The sequence below is a fragment of the Salmo trutta genome, chromosome 11 (assembly GCF_901001165.1).
Source record: "Salmo trutta chromosome 11, fSalTru1.1, whole genome shotgun sequence".
In the NCBI taxonomy this organism is placed as follows: domain Eukaryota; kingdom Metazoa; phylum Chordata; class Actinopteri; order Salmoniformes; family Salmonidae; genus Salmo; species Salmo trutta.
Window position 1 is genome coordinate 17,417,560 of NC_042967.1, and position 21,523 is coordinate 17,439,082.

At 43.2% G+C, this 21,523-nt stretch overlaps 1 protein-coding gene across 2 annotated transcripts in view; it reads right to left on the minus strand.

The window, feature by feature from the left end:
* LOC115202333 (zeta-sarcoglycan) overlaps nt 1–21,523 on the minus strand; it is a 329,855-nt gene that overhangs the window by 224,040 nt on the left and 84,292 nt on the right. The gene's annotated exons all lie outside the window — the stretch shown is intronic.

Genomic DNA, 21,523 nt, shown 5'->3' on the forward strand with positions numbered 1-21,523 from the left:
TCTCGTCCACAAGGACGCTTGCAACTTGGCATGTCCAATTCACAGCCGGCACTTGAGGCAAAGGCTACTGCCCCGATGGCGTAAGGGACACACACTGACTGACTACACCCTCCCTCCCTTTGCAAGACACACACACACATTATAAAGGGCTTTGTTTACAACACCCATAAACACCTTTATGGAGTTAATATGGTGGAGGGAGAAGGGCACAGTGTGTCCTGGGCCTTACCCAACGGCTGAAGTCTGTAGACTGCAGCTGATAGTGGGCTGACCGGGCTATATGACACATAGAAAAACCCCTCTCTCTGTCTTCCCCCTCCCGTTCCGTTGTCTCTCCTAAACAACAGCCGTAAATACTGAGTCGGGAAATAATTGTGGATCCTAAGCTTCCCTCTGTTCGGCCTGGAGTGCTCCCCAGGGGGAGTCGAGGCGCTTGCCCATAATTGGTTCCTAGGCCTTCAACAATGGCTCCCTCTCTCGTCCCTATTTAGGGCTTGCCTCGCCATCTGTTTTTTACTGTATGGGGAGGGAGGAGGGATTTTGACGGTCAATCTTCATTTTTTTTCTCCTTCCTTCCTTCCTTGGTTCCTTACTTCCTTCCGTGGCCCATCTTTCACCTTGGTAACTTAGTAGTCTAGAGGAGAGACAGTGAGGCGGGTTTCTCCAGGCAGAACGCCAGTGGGGCTTTAGGAGAGTGAGAGTTAGCTTAGCATTTGCAAGAAGGGAGAGGCTCGACCCTACTCCGTCCCTGCATGAGCAGTTGGTGTGTGGGCCTGCTGACTGACTCAGAAGGATTCTCCGGCTCGCTCTCTCTCCTCTGGTCTTGGAGTAGAGGTTAACTCACAACCCTCCACTGTTGATAGCTCAATCGTGGGGCTGACTACCGTCTGTCTGAGACACAGGGCTAAAGCCAATGAACTGGACATGCCTGGACTGACTCAGGGTCATGGGAGAAGAGGCTGTGGCGGCCATATTGGATGTTTTTCATGTGTTTGTGTAGTTGTGGAATGTATTGGCATGTGATTTTAATGTATTTGAATGTGTCATATCTCTCCAATTCCAATACTGAAAGACGAAACAAATATGTGACCACACTGTAACCATGACCACACTGTAACCATGACACACTATAACTTTGACCAGACTATAATCATGACAACATCACGTTTCCTCACCACCCAAATATTTAACCAGTAATACATATTGTATTCCTGCGTTTCTGCGAATCACTGGTGTGTTCTTTCCAGGGAATGCTATGATAGGGTTATCCATAATTAATGGACCAGTCATACCCATACAGCCATTGTGTGCACAACGCAATGTCAGAGGGAGGGTGTCGGCTGGCCCGCGTGGCTTGGAGAACAGGGTTTATGGGTAGGGGCCTGGATGCAGGGGCGCTTGTTAGCCGGCCGGCCGGCCGCTCTCTTCAGAACACAAGAAGAATAAACTGTCCCCTTGTGTTTTCAGGAGGCCAAGTAAAATCTTACAGTACCTTTGTGGCGTCTAGACTGTTCGTAGTGAGAGCTTAATCACTCAGACCAAACCTTTTGAAATCTCTGCACTCTCGGCACTTTATTCGCTCAATGGCTCACTATATTTTTTATCCGTATTCGTTCAAACAAAATGTTGGTATTTTTTTCTCTTACTCTCTGTCTTTCTCTTTGTCTTTCTCTCTGTCTTCACTCTCTGTCTTCACTCTCTGTCTTTACTCTCTGTCTTTACTCTCTGTCTTTCTGTCTTTACTCTCTGTCTTTACTCTCTGTCTTTCTCTCTGTCTTTACTCTCTGTCTTTCTGTCTTTACTCTCTGTCTTTACTCTCTGTCTTTCTCTCTGTCTTTCTCTCTGTCTTTCTCTGTCTTTACTCTCTGTCTTTCTCTCTGTCTTTCTCTGTCTTTACTCTGTCTTTCTCTCTGTCTTTCTCTCTGTCTTCACTCTCTGTCTTCACTCTCTGTCTTTACTCTCTGTCTTTACTCTCTGTCTTTCTGTCTTTACTCTCTGTCTTTACTCTCTGTCTTTCTCTCTGTCTTTCTCTCTGTCTTTCTCTGTCTTTACTCTCTGTCTTTCTCTCTGTCTTTCTCTGTCTTTACTCTGTCTTTCTCTCTGTCTTTCTCTCTGTCTTTCCTCTCTATCTTTCTCTCTGTCTTTACTCTGTCTTTCTCTCTGTCTTTCTCTCTGTCTTTCTCTGTCTTTCTCTCTGTCTTTACTCTCTGTCTTTCTCTCTGTCTTTACTCTCTGTCTTTCTCTGTCTTTCTCTCTGTCTTTCTCTCTGTCTTTCTCTCTGTCTTTACTCTCTGTCTTTCTCTCTGTCTTTCTCTCTGTCTTTCTCTGTCTTTACTCTCTGTCTTTCTCTCTGTCTTTCTCTGTCTTTACTCTGTCTTTCTCTCTGTCTTTCTCTCTGTCTTTCCTCTCTATCTTTCTCTCTGTCTTTACTCTGTCTTTCTCTCTGTCTTTCTCTCTGTCTTTCTCTGTCTTTCTCTCTGTCTTTACTCTCTGTCTTTCTCTCTGTCTTTACTCTCTGTCTTTCTCTGTCTTTCTCTCTGTCTTTCTCTCTGTCTTTCTCTCTGTCTTTACTCTCTGTCTTTCTCTCTGTCTTTCTCTCTGTCTTTCTCTGTCTTTACTCTCTGTCTTTCTCTCTGTCTTTCTCTGTCTTTACTCTGTCTTTCCTCTCTGTATTTCTCTGTCTTTCTCTCTGTCTTTACTCTCTATCTTTCTCTCTGTCTTTCTCTCTGTCTTTACTCTCTGTCTTTACTCTCTGTCTTTCTCTCTGTCTTTACTCTCTGTCTTTCTCTCTGTCTTTACTCTCTGTCTTTACTCTCTGTCTTTCCTCTCTGTCTTTCTCTGTCTTTACTCTCTGTCTTTCTCTCTGTCTTTACTCTGTCTTTCTCTGTCTTTACTCTCTGTCTTTACTCTCTGTCTGTCTCTGTCTTTCCTCTGTCTTTCCTCTCTGTCTTTCCTCTCTGTCTTTCTCTCTGTCTTTCTCTCTGTCTTTCTCTCTGTCTTTCCTCTGTCTTTCCTCTCTGTCTTTCCTCTCTGTCTTTACTCTCTGTCTTTCTCTCTGTCTTTCTCTCTGTCTTTCTCTCTGTCTTTACTCTCTGTCTTACTCTCTGTCTTTACTCTCTGTCTTTCCTCTGTCTTTCCTCTCTGTCTTTCCTCTCTGTCTTTCTCTCTGTCTTTCTCTCTGTCTTTCTCTCTGTCTTTCTCTCTGTCTTTCTCTCTGTCTTTCTCTCTGTCTTTCTCTCTGTCTTTACTCTCTGTCTTTACTCTTTCTTGCCAAGCAATGCAGAGAGGTGAACTGACAACAGAGCGAGGTCAGAAATTGGGGTCTTTTGTGAACACTTTTGTCACCCGACAGATGATAACATCCAGATAAAAGATACCATGAATCAACTATGTTTCTCTCTCTGGGCTCTCTCTGTCTGTGGAAGCTTCCTCTTCAGATGGGTTGATAGATGAACAAACTGCTCATATCTGATCCCCAACAAAAACGTGTTTGTTGGTTTGGTTCGCTCCCAAAAGCAATTTGGGGCCTGTATGAGCCTTGAACATTGTCACTGACCTGCTGATAGAAGGTGAACAACTGTTCTTCGCCAAAGCGTTCTCATTCTCAGCCAAATGCCTTCCCTTTTTTTTATTTATTTTGTTTTATGAATTTTTTTAGGGGTAGATCAGCTTTAATATTGTGGAAAGATTGTTGCTTCCATCAATGTAATTGTCTGCATCATTTCCAATCCCCCATATTTTTTGGGGGTAAATATATATAACCATATACATACATACCTATATATATATATATATATATATATATATATATATATATATATATATATATATATATATATATACATATACATATGCATACATAAACATTCATACATATACAGATATATGCATACATACACATACATATATACAGTACATAAATACATATACATGCTTTTTTTAGAATAAACCTTTATTATTCCCTGCAACCCTACCACCCTTCCCCCAATTTGAGTAAACTAATAAACAATAACACATAGGCTTCTACCTTCAGTTTATACATATTATACACATTTTACAGACACAACCTATTTTACAATAGTTATATTTTGTTTGTTTTTAGTCCTTCCTCTATTTCTGATGTCCATCCAGTTTGATTTCTATTTGTAACTGTGCTATTTCACATTATTTCTGAACCAATATACACGCCTTCACTTTCAACAGCCTCCAGTGTGATGTTTCAGTAAAGTATAGAGCATGTTACCGTACAGGGAAACATTTAGACGGGAGCAACAAGAAACCCTCTCATCGATGCCAACCTGATGCCACCCGATGCCAACCTGATCCCGTCTCAGTGAAAGCCTACCTCATCGTTTTGCCCGCCAGCGGTCTCAGGCTCCAGCTCTGTACACACAGACACTGGATTCTCCCATTCCCAACAAGCTCAGGGAGCCGTGACAGTTAGCGGCGGCGCCGCGCTAAACGGCTTTAGCTGGAAACACCCTGCATGTAAATATCCTTAGAGAAAGCAATAACGATGCTCAGAACGCACCACAGATCTAGATTAGGGGCTCATTATATGGCAGGAGGCCGAGGAGCCACTCGGTAGGCAGACGTAAACAAAGCGGGTAGGGGAGGCGTGAAAAACGGCAGCCGTCTTAATAAAGAGAAGAAAAAACACTGCACTCAGCAAATGACCAACAGTTAAAACTAATGTTGTATGAACCGTATTCAATTACCCTCGGCAGCGATTTCCCCTTTGCCGCGGCGGCGGCGGCCTTGGCGTGGGGAAGCAGCCGTGATGCATGGCTCTGGTTGCCGCGGTAATCTGTCTCAGCCGGCGTCGGGGCGACGGACACATTAAGTCGTTTAAAACAGCTGATGCAGAAACAGAGGTCAGGGGTCAACGCTCCCAGAGGAGTATCAAACACAGCGAAGACGACATTGCTCCGAGATAATTACCTCTCCCGGAGGGAAGGATTGACAGAGGGCCTAATAAGTCTCTAAGCTATGATCCGCACAGGGAATTACCAATGAGGCCATTTAGCATTCAACCCCGCCCACCACCACCGTTTCCATTAAGGACCATAGCCCATCACTTAAAGAGTGGTCCGGCTGAAGGAGAGTACCCATGTTGAGTAATAAAGATGGGTTTATGGCCATTTACTCTACCCTGATTGGAGTCAGCGGCTCTACTGTCCTACCTTAGAGTGGGACTATGGCGTCCATCTTCATCTTCAAGTTATTTTGAATGTCCTTTAGTCTACCATGACTACCTTTAATGGAGTCTGCTGGAATAGTCTCTCTACCATTTTGTCCAATGGTTGTCCCTTCCATTCTAGCCCCTTACCCGGGAATCTTTTAAAGTCGGTCCAGGCTGCATGGGGATCAAACACAAAATGGATTACGCGATTAATCACAATCTCCCTATGGTGGAGTATGACTCAGTGTTAGTTGTTGTCTTAACTGAATGGATGAGACCTAATCCAGGTTTTGTTTCGGCAGGTATTAAAATGATTGATGGAGAGATGATGAGATGATCTGGGTGGCTTTGAAGCGCCAGAGATGCAAGGCATTTTTGTGGGATTTCAAGGTTTTCAATTTTAATGAGAGTTTTTCCAAGGGTTCAATGTTGTTCGGTTCGCTGATAGATGAAAATGATGAGGGGAATTAGTGGTAATCCTAAAATCATACCGCCTCAGTGTGCTCCTCCCACCGCCATTAGTAAACATCACACCAAGCGGTTGTTACTGTAACATTAAAAGGTGATGCAGTACACGGCTTATTAAAGAGGCTTTTGAAAACACAAACCACATTTTGAGGATATTCTCCTATAATTCTATTAAACAGTAACAATGCAACATGATATCATAACTAAATCCTCCCGGCTGGATTTGAAATTATACATACTAAGTCAACGTTATGCTATAAGCTAAATAGATAATATTCTGGTCTGACCCCCAGACAAAGTGAACACTTCCCTAGTTTTCTAAATGGAACTAAACCAATGTCTCAGAACCATATCTCCTATAACGGTGGGGTTTCAGCAGAGCAAGCCCCCTCCTTGAACCAGCTCTCTCCCTCTTGACGCTAATCTCATCCCATCGTCCTCTCCCCTCTCCCTTGGATGGAGCTGGAGCTAGGAGCAGTGCGTCTGGATGGAGATGGAGCTAGGAGCAGTGCGTCTGGATGGAGATGGAGCTAGGAGCAGTGCGTCTGGATGGAGATGGAGCTAGGAGCAGTGCGTCTGGATGGAGATGGAGCTAGGAGCAGTGCGTCTGGATGGAGATGGAGCTAGGAGCAGTGCATCTGGATGGAGATGGAGCTAGGAGCAGTGCGTCTGGATGGAGATGGAGCTAGGAGCAGTGCGTCTGGATGGAGATGGAGCTAGGAGCAGTGCGTCTGGATGGAGATGGAGCTAGGAGCAGTGCGTCTGGATGGAGATGGAGCTAGGAGCAGTGCGTATGGATGGAGATGGAGCTAGGAGCAGTGCGTCCCCACTCCGTCTATTACTCCAAAAAGAGCTGAGACAGGGGAAGATGGGGGGGTGGAAGGTGCGGAATTAAGGGGGGATTTTGGGGGTTACTACTTATCCTATGGGCAAGCCTGTATTTTGTAAAATGTTCTTGTTTCTTCAGTATGTCGTCTTTTATCAATCAAATCAATCAAACGTATTTTATAAAGCCCTTTTTACATCAGCAGTTGTCACAAAGTGACAAGGGCAGTTATGATTTCTGCCCGTCAGCAGCTCGGCTGGCGGAAAATCATTAGCTTTGAGAGATTCAACTATACATCATTGTTTTTAGTGCTAAAGTTACAGGCAGGTTGACTTTGGGTCTTTGTTTACAGGCAGGTTGACTTTGGGTCTTTGTTTACAGGCAGGTTGACTTTGGGTCTTTGTTTACAGGCAGGTTGACTTTGGGTCTTTGTTACAGGCAGGTTGACTTTGGGTCTTTGTTTACAGGCAGGTTGACTTTGGGTCTTTGTTTACAGGCAGGTTGACTTTGGGTCTTTGTTTACAGGCAGGTTGACTTTGGGTCTTTGTTTTACAGGCAGGTTGACTTTGGGTCTTTGTTTACAGGCAGGTTGACTTTGGGTCTTTGTTTACAGGCAGGTTGACTTTGGGTCTTTGTTTACAGGCAGGTTGACTTTGGGTCTTTGTTTACAGGCAGGTTGACTTTGGGTCTTTGTTTTACAGGCAGGTTGACTTTGGGTCTTTGTTTACAGGCAGGTTGACTTTGGGTCTTTGTTTTACAGGCAGGTTGACTTTGGGTCTTTGTTTACAGGCAGGTTGACTTTGGGTCTTTGTTTACAGGCAGGTTGACTTTGGGCCTTTGTTTACAGGCAGGGTGACTTTGGGTCTTTGTTTACAGGCAGGTTGACTTTGGGTCTTTGTTTACAGGCAGGTTGACTTTGGGCCTTTGTTTACAGCCAGGGTGACTTTGGGTCTAACTTTGCTTGTTAGAAACAAGGTAGTGTAAAGGAAGATGTGCCTCAACATGTGACAAGATGTTAAAAATCGATAAGAGATGTCCGACTTTGAGATTTTTCCCACTGATCTTTTGACTGCCCACTGCCCAGTGTGCTGTAAAAAACACAATTGTGTTAAATAACTTGTTCAATGTCTGTGGGACAAAAGCAATTACTACACAACTGTCTCCAGACCTGGAGTTGAGTGGAAATAGGCTCTAAGAAATGTCAGTCCTTCTCCCACACCTATATATGGGTGATTTACTTGGTCCAGCTGACAGAAAAGTCATTAAAGCACTCTCCGGCTCCACCTGCTCCTCTCTGCGATGCTGTGTTCCAGATCGATCCCCCGGTTCAGCCCCCTATACCACTATGGTAGGTCTGAAACAACCCCTAGATCCAACCCCCTATACCACTCCTGTAGGTCTGAATCAACCCCTAGTTCCAACCCCCTATACCACTCCTGTATGTCTGAATCAACCCCTAGTTCAGCCCCCTATACCACTCCTGTAGGTCTGAATCAACCCCTAGTTCAGCCCCCTATACCACTCCTGTAGGTCTGAATCAACCCCTAGTTCCAACCCCCTATACCACTCCTGTATGTCTGAATCAACCCCTAGTTCCAACCCCCTATACCACTCCTGTAGGTCTGAATCAACCCCTAGTTCAGCCCCCTATACCACTCCTGTAGGTCTGAATCAACCCCTAGTTCAGCCCCCTATACCACTCCTGTAGGTCTGAATCAACCCCTAGTTCAGCCCCCTATACCACTCCTGTAGGTCTGAATCAACCCCTAGTTCAGCCCCCATACCACTCCTGTAGGTCTGAATCAACCCCTAGTTCAGCCCCCTATACCACTCCTGTAGGTCTGAATCAACCCCTAGTTCAGCCCCCTATACCACTCCTGTAGGTCTGAATCAACCCCTAGTTCAGCCCCCTATACCACTCCTGTAGGTCTGAATCAACCCCTAGTTCAGCCCCCTATACCACTCCTGTAGGTCTGAATCAACCCCTAGTTCCAACCCTCTATACCGCTCCTGTAGGTCTGAATCAACCCCTAGTTCCAACCCCTATACCACTCCTGTAGGTCTGAATCAACCCCTAGTTCAGCCCCCTATACCACTCCTGTAGATCTGAATCAACCCCTAGTTCCAACACCCTATACCACTCCTGTAGGTCTGAATCAACCCCTAGTTCCAACCCTCTATACCACTCCTGTAGGTCTGAATCAATCCCTAGTTCCAACCCCCTATACCACTCCTGTAGGTCTGAATCAACCCCTAGTTCAGCCCCCTATACCACTCCTGTAGATCTGAATCAACCCCTAGTTCCAACACCCTATACCACTCCTGTAGGTCTGAATCAACCCCTAGTTCAGCCCCCTATACCACTCCTGTAGGTCTGAATCAACCCCTAGTTCAGCCCCCTATACCACTCCTGTAGGTCTGAATCAACCCCTAGTTCAGCCCCCTATACCACTCCTGTAGGTCTGAATCAACCCCTAGTTCCAACCCCTATACCACTCCTGTAGGTCTGAATCAACCCCTAGTTCAGCCCCCTATACCACTCCTGTAGATCTGAATCAACCCCTAGTTCCAACACCCTATACCACTCCTGTAGGTCTGAATCAACCCCTAGTTCAGCCCCCTATACCACTCCTGTAGGTCTGAATCAATCCCTAGTTCCAACCCCCTATACCACTCCTGTAGGTCTGAATCAACCCCTAGTTCAGCCCCCTATACCACTCCTGTAGATCTGAATCAACCCCTAGTTCCAACCCCCTATACCACTCCTGTAGGTCTGAATCAACCCCTAGTTCCAACCCCCTATACCACTCCTGTAGGTCTGAATCAACCCCTAGTTCAGCCCCCTATACCACTCCTGTAGGTCTGAATCAACCCCTAGTTCCAACCCCCTATACCACTCCTGTAGATCTGAATCAACCCCTAGTTCAGCCCCCTATACCACTCCTGTAGGTCTGAATCAACCCCTAGTTCAGCCCCCTATACCACTCCTGTAGGTCTGAATCAACCCCTAGTTCAGCCCCCTATACCACTCCTGTATGTCTGAATCAACCCCTAGTTCAGCCCCCTATACCACTCCTGTAGGTCTGAATCAACCCCTAGTTCCAACCCTCTATACCACTCCTGTAGGTCTGAATCAACCCCTAGTTCAGCCCCCTATACCACTCCTGTAGGTCTGAATCAACCCCTAGTTCAGCCCTCTATACCACTCCTGTAGGTCTGAATCAACCCCTAGTTCAGCCCCCTATACCACTCCTGTAGGTCTGAATCAACCCCTAGTTCAGCCCCCTATACCACTCCTGTAGGTCTGAATCAACCCCTAGTTCCAACCCTCTATACCACTCCTGTAGGTCTGAATCAACCCCTAGTTCCAACCCCCTATACCACTCCTGTAGGTCTGAATCAACCCCTAGTTCAGCCCCCTATACCACTCCTGTAGGTCTGAATCAACCCCTAGTTCAGCCCCCTATACCACTCCTGTAGGTCTGAATCAACCCCTAGTTCAGCCCCCTATACCACTCCTGTAGGTCTGAATCAACCCCTAGTTCAGCCCCCTATACCACTCCTGTAGGTCTGAATCAACCCCTAGTTCCAACCCCCTGTACCACTCCTGTAGGTCTGAATCAACCCCTAGTTCCAACCCCCTATACCACTCCTGTAGGTCTGAATCAACCCCTAGTTCAGCCCCCTATACCACTCCTGTAGGTCTGAATCAACCCCTAGTTCAGCCCCCTATACCACTCCTGTAGGTCTGAATCAACCCCTAGTTCCAACCCCCTATACCACTCCTGTAGGTCTGAATCAACCCCTAGTTCAGCCCCCTATACCACTCCTGTAGGTCTGAATTGATTGGATAGGCGAAAGTAATAAAGTGAAAATTCCAACAAGCCAATCAGAAGTGAAGCAGTTTCCTCCTTTAATTGATCAGATCATTTTGGATATTCTGGAGTACCTGGGGAGTAAGGAGTGGTTCCAACTTCCAGTAAGGGAGGAAGTGATACGTTACACCTCTCACTGAATCATACCACAGACAATAAAACCAGGCTGCAGCCTGTCAAAGTGACAGAAACAACCAATCATTCACTATACAGGTATGTAGAACTAGAAACAACCAATCATTCACTATACAGGTGTGTGGTTCTAGAAACAACCAATCATTCACTATACAGGTATGTAGAACTAGAAACAACCAATCATTCACTATACAGGTATGTAGAACTAGAAACAACCAATCATTCACTACACAGGTATGTAGAACTAGAAACAACCAATCATTCACTATACAGGTATGTAGAACTAGAAACAACCAATCATTCACTATACAGGTATGTAGAACTAGAAACAACCAATCATTCACTATACAGGTATGTAGAACTAGAAACAACCAATCATTCACTATACAGGTATGTGGAACTAGAAACAACCAATCATTCACTATACAGGTATGTAGAACTAGAAACAACCAATCATTCACTATACAGGTATGTGGTTCTAGAAACAACCAATCATTCACTATACAGGTATGTAGAACTAGAAACAACCAATCATTCACTATACAGGTATGTAGAACTAGAAACAACCAATCATTCACTATACAGGTATGTAGAACTAGAAACAACCAATCATTCACTATACAGGTATGTAGAACTAGAAACAACCAATCATTCACTATACAGGTATGTGGTTCTAGAAACAACCAATCATTCACTATACAGGTATGTGGTTCTAGAAACAACCAATCATTCACTATACAGGTATGTGGAACTAGAAACAACCAATCATTCACTATACAGGTATGTGGTTCTAGAAACAACCAATCATTCACTATACAGGTATGTAGAACTAGAAACAACCAATCATTCACTATACAGGTATGTAGAACTAGAAACAACCAATCATTCACTATACAGGTGTGTGATTCTAGAAACAACCAATCATTCACTATACAGGTATGTAGAACTAGAAACAACCAATCATTCACTATACAGGTATGTGGTTCTAGAAACAACCAATCATTCACTATACAGGTATGTGGTTCTAGAAACAACCAATCATTCACTACACAGGTGTGTGATTCTAGAAACAACCAATCATTCACTACACAGGTGTGTGATTCTAGAAACAACCAATCATTCACTATACAGGTATGTGGTTCTAGAAACAACCAATCATTCACTATACAGGTGTGTGATTCTAGAAACAACCAATCATTCACTATACAGGTATGTGGTTCTAGAAACAACCAATCATTCACTATACAGGTGTGTGATTCTAGAAACAACCAATCATTCACTATACAGGTATGTGGTTCTAGAAACAACCAATCATTCACTATACAGGTGTGTGATTCTAGAAACAACCAATCATTCACTATACAGGTATGTAGAACTAGAAACAACCAATCATTCACTATACAGGTATGTAGAACTAGAAACAACCAATCATTCACTATACAGGTATGTAGAACTAGAAACAACCAATCATTCACTATACAGGTATGTAGAACTAGAAACAACCAATCATTCACTATACAGGTGTGTGATTCTAGAAACAACCAATCATTCACTATACAGGTATGTAGAACTAGAAACAACCAATCATTCACTATACAGGTATGTAGAACTAGAAACAACCAATCATTCACTATACAGGTATGTGGTTCTAGAAACAACCAATCATTCACTATACAGGTATGTAGAACTAGAAACAACCAATCATTCACTATACAGGTATGTAGAACTAGAAACAACCAATCATTCACTATACAGGTATGTGGAACTAGAAACAACCAATCATTCACTATACAGGTATGTAGAACTAGAAACAACCAATCATTCACTATACAGGTATGTGGTTCTAGAAACAACCAATCATTCACTACACTGGTATGTGGAACTAGATGGCCGTCATCATAATGTATATAGAGGAAGCATGTTGTGAGACCCAGATTCAATGACAATCCATCTCCTTGTCCTGCTCCCATTCTCTTCCCAGTCACGGACAACCATCTCCCCCTCGGCCCCTTCTCCCTGCTACGTCTTCCCTGTTCCACCACTATCTCCATAACCATAATACCCATAATATCCATCATACCCATCATACCCAACATAACCATCATACCCATCATAACCATCATAGCCTTCATAACATAATACCCATAATACCCATCATAACATAATACCCATCATAACATAATACCTATAATACCCATAATTATATAATACCCATAATACCCATCATAACCTTCATAACATAATACCCATCATAACATAATACCCATCATAACATAATACCCATAATACCCATCTTAACATAATACCCATCATAACATAATACCCATAATACCCATCATAACATAATACCCATCATAACATAATACCCATAATACCCATCATAACATAATACCCATAATACCCATCATAACATAATACCCATAATACCCATAATTATATAATACCCATAATACCCATCATAACCTTCATAACATAATACCCATCTTAACATAATACCCATCATAACATAATACCCATAATACCCATCTTAACATAATACCCATCATAACATAATACCCATAATACCCATCATAACATAATACCCATCAAAACATAATACCCATAATACCCATCATAACAGAATACCCATAATACCCATCATAACAGAATACCCATAATACCCATCATAACATAATACCCATAATACCCATCATAACATAATACCCATAATACCATAATAACATAATACCCATCATAACATAATACCCATAATACCATAATAACATAATACCCATCATAACATAATACCCATAATACCCATCATAACATAATACCCATAATACCCATCATTATATAATACCCATAATACCCAACATAACCTTCATAACATAATACCCATCTTAACATAATACCCATCATAACATAATACCCATAATACCCATCAAAACATAATACCCATAATACCCATCATAACAGAATACCCATAATACCCATCATAACATAATACCCATAATACCCATCATAACATAATACCCATAATACCCATAATAACATATTACCCATCATAACATAATACCCATCATAACATAATACCCATAATAACATAATACCATCATAACATAATACCCATAATAACATAATACCCATCATAACATAATACCCATCATAACATAATATCCATAATACCCATCATAACATAATACCCATCATAACATAATACCCATCATAACATAATACCCATCATAACATAATACCCATCATAACATAATACCTAAAATACCCATAATTATATAATACCCATAATAACCTTCATAACATAATACCCATAATAACATAATACCCATAATACCCATCATAACATAATACCCATCATAACATAATTCCCATCATAACATAATACCCATAATTCCCATCATAACATAATACCCATAATACCCATCACAACATAATACCCATCATAACATAATACCCATAATACCCATCACAACATAATACCCATCATAACATAATACCCATAATACCCATCATAACATAATACCCATCATAACATAATACCTAAAATACCCATAATTATATAATACCCATAATAACCTTCATAACATAATTCATCATAACATAATACCCATAATACCCATCATAACATAATACCCATCATAACATAATACCCATCATAACATAATACCCATAATACCCATCATAACATAATACCCATCATAACATAATACCCATCATAACATAATTCCCATCATAACATAATACCCATCATAACATAATACCCATCATAACATAATACCCATCATAACATAATACCCATCATAACATAATTCCCATCATAACATAATACCCATCATAACATAATACCCATCATAACATAATACCCATCATAACATAATACCCATCATAACATAATACCCATCATAACATAATTCCCATCATAACATAATACCCATCATAACATAATACCCATCATAACATAATACCCATCATAACATAATACCCATAATACCCATCATAACATAATACCCATCATAACATAATACCCATTATAACATAATACCCATTATAACATAATACCCATCATAACATAATACCCATCATAACATAATACCCATCATAACATAATTCCCATCATAACATAATACCCATCATAACATAATACCCATCATAACATAATACCCATCATAACATAATACCCATCATAACATAATACCCATTATAACATAATACCCATCATAACATAATACCCATCATAACATAATACCCATCATAACATAATTCCCATCATAACATAATACCCATCATAACATAATACCCATAATACCCATCATAACATAATACTCATCATAGCCAGCATATCCATCATACCCATCATTGCTCAGGTGAGAGAGGGAGAAAACATATTGTGTACGGAAAGTGCACTACTAGGTATCAAGGTCGAGGTGTGTGTGTGTGTGTGTGTGTGTGTGTGTGTGTGTGTGTGTGTGTGTGTGTGTGTGTGTGTGTGTGTATTTGTGTGTGTGTGTGTGTGAGAGAGAGAGAGAGAGAGAGAGGATGAATCTCATGATTTACAACCCCCTCTACCTTATCCTTTCCAAACCCGATTCCCGGCGCTCCACACAATAAAGTGTTCAAATGTGACGGGGGGGGGGGGGGGGGTACACAGGGAGCGGAGACGGATCAGACAGCCGCCGTAGATCATGAGGTTGTGAATACGGGATGAAGCCGACAAGGCCGCCGAGCATGAATCACACCACGGCAGAAGAAGGAACGCTGTCCGTTCTACCCTTCCACTCATCCCTCCTCTCATCCCTCCTTCTCCACACCAAACTTCTGCTTCACGCCCACGTTCGAGGTAAACATAATACCCATCATAACATAATACCCATAATACCATAATAACATAATACCCATCATAACATAATACCCATAATACCCATCATAACATAATACCCATAATACCCATCATTATATAATACCCATAATACCCAACATAACCTTCATAACATAATACCCATCTTAACATAATACCCATCATAACATAATACCCATAATACCCATCAAAACATAATACCCATAATACCCATCATAACAGAATACCCATAATACCCATCATAACATAATACCCATAATACCCATCATAACATAATACCCATAATACCCATAATAACATATTACCCATCATAACATAATACCCATCATAACATAATACCCATAATAACATAATACCATCATAACATAATACCCATAATAACATAATACCCATCATAACATAATACCCATCATAACATAATACCCATAATACCCATCATAACATAATACCCATCATAACATAATACCCATCATAACATAATACCCATCATAACATAATACCCATCATAACATAATACCTAAAATACCCATAATTATATAATACCCATAATAACCTTCATAACATAATACCCATCATAACATAATACCCATAATACCCATCATAACATAATACCCATCATAACATAATTCCCATCATAACATAATACCCATAATTCCCATCATAACATAATACCCATAATACCCATCACAACATAATACCCATCATAACATAATACCCATAATACCCATCACAACATAATACCCATCATAACATAATACCCATAATACCCATCATAACATAATACCCATCATAACATAATACCTAAAATACCCATAATTATATAATACCCATAATAACCTTCATAACATAATTCATCATAACATAATACCCATAATACCCATCATAACATAATACCCATCATAACATAATACCCATCATAACATAATACCCATAATACCCATCATAACATAATACCCATCATAACATAATACCCATCATAACATAATACCCATCATAACATAATACCCATCATAACATAATACCCATCATAACATAATACCCATCATAACATAATACCCATCATAACATAATTCCCATCATAACATAATACCCATCATAACATAATACCCATCATAACATAATACCCATCATAACATAATACCCATCATAACATAATACCCATCATAACATAATTCCCATCATAACATAATACCCATCATAACATAATACCCATCATAACATAATACCCATCATAACATAATACCATCATAATACCCATAATACCCATAATACCCATCATAACATAATACCCATTATAACATAATACCCATTATAACATAATACCCATCATAACATAATACCCATCATAACATAATACCCATCATAACATAATTCCCATCATAACATAATACCCATCATAACATAATACCCATCATAACATAATACCCATCATAACATAATACCCATCATAACATAATACCCATCATAACATAATACCCATCATAACATAATACCCATCATAACATAATACCCATCATAACATAATTCCCATCATAACATAATACCCATCATAACATAATACCCATAATACCCATCATAACATAATACTCATCATAGCCAGCATATCCATCATACCCATCATTGCTCAGGTGAGAGAGGGAGAAAACATATTGTGTACGGAAAGTGCACTACTAGGTATCAAGGTCGAGGTGTGTGTGTGTGTGTGTGTGTGTGTGTGTGTGTGTGTGTGTGTGTGTGTGTGTGTGTGTGTATTTGTGTGTGTGTGTGTGTGAGAGAGAGAGAGAGAGAGAGGATGAATCTCATGATTTACAACCCCCTCTACCTTATCCTTTCCAAACCCGATTCCCGGCGCTCCACACAATAAAGTGTTCAAATGTGACGGGGGGGGGGGGGGGGGGTACACAGGGAGCGGAGACGGATCAGACAGCCGCCGTAGATCATGAGGTTGTGAATACGGGATGAAGCCGACAAGGCCGCCGAGCATGAATCACACCACGGCAGAAGAAGGAACGCTGTCCGTTCTACCCTTCCACTCATCCCTCCTCTCATCCCTCCTTCTCCACACCAAACTTCTGCTTCACGCCCACGTTCGAGGTAAAGGAGGTTGTATGTTTTCATTTCCTAGGAAGTCTACACCGACTGCCATCCGAGGACTGTTGGTAATACAAATGTCTTAATGTGAACTAACGGCAGACAATCCATCCAGACTAGATTTCAAGAGAAGGTACATTTTCCAGCTTGAATGCAGGCAATTTTGGGAATACAATGCCCTATAAAATCTTTATGCCATGACGAGGTACGTTATTTTAACTAATGACTGTTTGTTTATAGGCTGACACCGCCCCAGGGGGAACTACAAGACTGTTTTCTAGCACATTTTAATAATGGCTGGCTAGTGCATTAAGTAAAAACTATTTGGGGACTGTCCAAGTTGGCAAAAAGCAAACACTTTCTCATTTCAATTACTTCTAGTGTTAGTAAAAGGGCTCAGGAAATAATGCGTCTTATCATGGAGATAATGAGGACAGAAGAAGCATGTACATCTACGTAAGGATGAGAAGCCCCGCATATCATCACAGAGAGGGCCGCGTCACATCAAACTGCTTTCATTCCCCGACAGACAGACCAATATCTCCGGCTGTCACCAACAACTCTGAGTCTAAGCTTGTGGCTCGAGGGAAATAGACGAGTCGGACTTCGTTTCTGAATGGGGACGACGCTAGAAGAACGAAAAGAATGGAAAAGCGGGGGCGGCAGCGTCAAATCAAATCTCTCGCCCACCCACTCATTCATTCCCCCAAATGATAGACCCTGGCGGAAACCGGGAGAGGGGCTGGAGGGGGAGGGGAGGCCCAGGGGGACGGGACACTGTCGTCAGGGCCGTAATCTGAGCATAACACCAGGATAGATTCTAGATGGGTCAGAATGAAGAGCTCATTTGATACGGGAGCCCCAGGCTGTGAGGACATGTCATGAAATTCAGAACGGAATATGAATCAGATGGGGGCTCTGCTGTAGACAACAGTGGAAGGTACTGTTGTCACAAGGGCTGTTTCACGGTTTGAATGTCACATTTGGTGGTGTTAAATCCAACTACCACCAAAACAGTATGCACGTGGTGAATCCAGTCATCCACATCAACCGTTTAGTATTCATCTGCACAGCTCCCAAAGTAATGAGGAAACAAGATGTTCTATTGAGCCTGCAACAAATCAGAATCAAACCCAGATTCTGGCACTCTAGGCTCTCACTGCGGAAGTTATAAAGAAGAGAGAGAGAAGGAGAGAGAAAGAAGAGAGATAGAAGCAACAAATAAAGACTGAGGATAAAACCATCCTAATGTGATTAATGAGAGACTGTTTATGTTGTGGTTTTATACCGGGAGGACGAGAGCAGATGGAGGAGTTACGGTGATTCTCCATTCTCTCCTCTCCTCTCCTCCACGGCTACTGCTGTAAACAGACCTTCTCTCCTCTCCTCCTCCACGGCTACTGCTGTAAACAGACCTTCTCTCCTCTCCTCCTCCACGGCTACTGCTGTAAACAGACCTTCTCTCCTCTCCTCCTCCACGGCTACTGCTGTAAACAGACCTTTCTCTCCTCTCCTCCTCCACGGCTACTGCTGTAAACAGACGTTCTCTCCTCTCCTCCTCCACGGCTATTGCTGTAAACAGACCTTCTCTCCTCTCCTCCTCCACGGCTACTGCTGTAAACAGACCTTCTCTCCTCTCCTCCTCCACGGCTACTGCTGTAAACAGACCTTCTCTCCTCTCCTCCTCCACGGCTACTGCTGTAAACAGACCTTTCTCTCCTCTCCTCCTCCACGGCTACTGCTGTAAACAGACGTTCTCTCCTCTCCTCCTCCACGGCTATTGCTGTAAACAGACCTTCTCTCCTCTCCTCCTCCACGGCTACTGCTGTAAACAGACCTTCTCTCCTCTCCTCCTCCACGGCTACTGCTGTAAACAGACCTTCTCTCCTCTCCTCCTCCACGGCTACTGCTGTAAACAGACCTTTCTCCTCTCTCCTCCTCCACGGCTACTGCTGTAAACAGACCTTCTCTCCTCTCCTCCTCCACGGCTACTGCTGTAAACAGACCTTCTCTCCTCTCCTCCTCCACAGCTACTGCTGTAAACAGACCTTTCTCCTCTCTCCTCCTCCACGGCTACTGCTGTAAACAGACCTTCTCTCCTCTCCTCCTCCACGGCTACTGCTGTAAACAGACCTTTCTCTCCTCTCCTCCTCCACGGCTACTGCTGTAAACAGATCTTTCTCTCCTCTCCTCCTCCACGGCTACTGCTGTAAACAGACCTTTCTCTCCTCTCCTCTCCTCCACAGCTACTGCTGTAAACAGACCTTCTCTCCTCCTCCACGGCTACTGCTGTAAACAGACCTTTCTCTCCTCTCCTCCTCCACGGCTACTGCTGTAAACAGACCCTTCTCTCCTCTCCTCCTCCACGGCTACTGCTGTAAACAGACCTTTCTCTCCTCTCCTCTCCTCCACGGCTACTGCTGTAAACAGACCTTCTCTCCTCTCCTCCACGGCTACTGCTGTAAACAGACCTTTCTCTCCTCTCCTTCTCCATGGCTACTGCTGTAAACAGACCTTTCTCTCCTCTCCTCCACAGCTACTGCTGTAAACAGACCTTTCTCTCCTCTCCTCCACGGCTACTGCTGTAAACAGACCTTTCTCTCCTCCTCCACGGCTACTGCTGTAAACAGACCTTTCTCTCCTCTCCTCTCCTCCTCCACGGCTACTGCTGTAAACAGACCTTTCTCTCCTCTCCTCCTCCAACGGCTACTGCTCGTAGAACAAGCCTTCTCTCCTCTCCTCTCCTCCACGGCTACTGCTGTAAACAGACCGTCTCTCCTCTCCTCCTCCTACCACGGCTACTGCTGTAAGACAGACCTTTCTCTCATCTCATCTCCTCCTCCACGGCTACTGCTGTAACAAGCCTTTCTCTCACTCTCCTCCTCCACGGCGACTGCTGTACAGACCTTTCTCTCCGCTCGTCCTCCACGGCTACTTGCTGTACACAGACCGAGGCATTCTCTCCTCGCTCCTCCACGGCTACTTGGCTTGAGTAAACAGACTTCGTTCTCTCCTCTTCCTCCTCCAACGGCTACTGCTGTAAATCAGACCTTTCTCTCCTCTCCTTCCGCCGCCATGGCTACTGTCTGTAAACAGACCTTTCTCTCCTCCTCCTCACATGGCTTACGTGCTGTAAAACAGACCTTTCTCCTCTCCTCTCCACCTACTGCTGTAAACAGACCTTTCTCCTCTCCTCCTCCACGGCTACTGCTGTAAACAGACCTTTCTCTCCTCTCCTCCCCACAGCTACTGCTGTAAACAGACCTTTCTCTCCTCGCCTCCACAGCTACTGCTGTAAACAGACCTTTCTCTCCTCTCCTCCTCCACGGCTACTGCTGTAAACAGACCTTTCTCTCCTCTCCTCCACGGCTACTGCTGTAAACAGACCTTCTCTCCTCTCCTCCTCCACGGCTACTGCTGTAAACAGACCTTTCTCCCTCTCCTCCTCCACGGCTACTGCTGTAAACAGACCATTCTCTCCTCTCCTCCACGGCTACTGCTGTAAACAGACCTTCTCTCCTCTCCTCCTCCACGGCTACTGCTGTAAACAGACCTTTCTCTCCTCTCCTCCTCCACGGCTACTGCTGTAAACAGACCTTTCTCTCCTCTCCTCTCCTCCTCCACGGCTACTGCTGTAAACAGACTTTCCCCTCTCCTCCTCCACGGCTACTGCTGTAAACAGACCTTTCTCTCCTCTCCTCCCCACAGCTACTGCTGTAAACAGACCTTTCTCTCCTCTCCTCCTCCACGGCTACTGCTGTAAACAGACCTTTCTCTCCTCTCCTCCTCCACGGCTACTGCTGTAAACAGACCTTTCTCTCCTCTCCTCCTCCACAGCTACTGCTGTAAACAGACCTTTCTCTCCTCTCCTCCCCACAGCTACTGCTGTAAACAGACCTTTCTCTCCTCGCCTCCACAGCTACTGCTGTAAACAGACCTTTCTCTCCTCTCCTCCTCCACGCTTACTGCTGTAAAACAGACCTTTCTCTCCTCTCCGCCTCCACAGCTACTGCTGTAAACAGACCTTTCTCTCCTCTCCTCCTCCACGGCTACTGCTGTAAACAGACCTTTCTCTCCTCTCCTCCTCCACGGCTACT